Source organism: Cupressus sempervirens, chromosome 9, assembly GCF_028749045.1.
Source record: "Cupressus sempervirens isolate cs-2001-9-10 chromosome 9, ASM2874904v1, whole genome shotgun sequence".
NCBI lineage: Eukaryota > Viridiplantae > Streptophyta > Pinopsida > Cupressales > Cupressaceae > Cupressus > Cupressus sempervirens.
Genome location: NC_143126.1, coordinates 770578120 through 770579583, shown reverse-complemented (window position 1 = coordinate 770579583; position 1464 = coordinate 770578120).

The window sequence follows — 1464 nt, the reverse complement described above, 5'->3', positions numbered from 1 at the left end:
ATAGCATTTGAAAGCATAAAGAGTCAATATATTGTATAATGTTTTGAAAGACTTTCATATTGAAAAGTTGTATGAAGCACATTTGGGATAAGCCATGAAATCCATGAAAGAAGATAGCATGTAGGATAAGCAATTAAAGCCAATAAGCAAGATAGCACATGCATAATGACATGATATGAAGTTGGATATGAAGGCTATTAGTGGATGAGTCATTAGAGGTATCAACAATCCCATCATAAATGAGATCTTGGATTTTATTTTCAACACTATGGAATCTTTAGTTTTATGAAATTTTCTTCCATGGAGATTAATTTAAGAATGCCCCTTGTGTATGTAAAGGTCTTAAGGGAGATTAATTTAAGAATGCAATATTCTCATCTAACTTTTTCTCAAGTTTAGAATTGATTTCTATCATGTGCTTAGAGAGATGAAGGTAAGAAAGATTATTTGTCTCTTCTAGCTCTTTGTATTGAACATATAGAAAGAGAGATGACAAGTGAACAAATTTAAGTGTAGTCAATAGATCAAGGAAACCATTTAGTGAAAGAAATTCTTAGTATGCATATCATAGACCATGAAGTTAGAAAATACCAATAGCTCTAAGACCAAAGAGCCATTTTAACCATGTTCAAGCACTAGAGACATAGAAAATCAAAGTCAATTTATGAAACTCCCCTTAGCAAAAAATGCAAACAAATATTTGCATTTGACGTTTTGACTTGGTTGAAAAAGTTTGACAATAATTGATAATATTGCAAGCTTGATGTTCAAAAGAATTTTTTTTTCCAAGAAAGATAGTGACACATGGAGTAGTCTTCAAACAATCATCCATCATTTGCGGCCACCCCATACCGAGGAGTCTCCAAGGTGCTCTAAGTGCATTTGGAGTTTGATTTTTCGAGGGTCATAACTCAGAGCTCGTGAGGGCTATGGATGAACTATCAAATTCTATAGGATGGTGATCCTGAGGCCTAAAATAACCTATTTCATTTTTGAGAGATCACATTCCGTTTGGATTCAGCACAACGATCTCGCTCGATGCCAAAACTTGCAGTGTGCCTCAGTTCATAGGTGCACCACAGCGTAACTTTGAAACCGCTGATCTTGGCATCGAATCGTCAGTGCCATTAGCTCTGGATGGCCGGGTGAACCCTAGTCACACCCTTGTTCTGGCCACAAAGACCATCCATCATTTGCAGCCACCCCATACCAAGGAGTCTCCAAGGTGCTCTAAGTGCATTTGGAGGTCGATCTTTCAAGGGTCATAACTTAGAGCTCGTGAGGGCTATCGATGAACTGTCAAATGCTACAAGACGGTGATCCTAAGGCCTAAAATAAATTATCTAATTTTTGAAAGATCACATTTCATTTGGATTCAGCACAGCGATCTCGCTCGATGCCAAAATTCGTAGTGTGCCTCAGTTCATAGGTGCACCACAGCGTAACTTTTAAATCACTGATCTT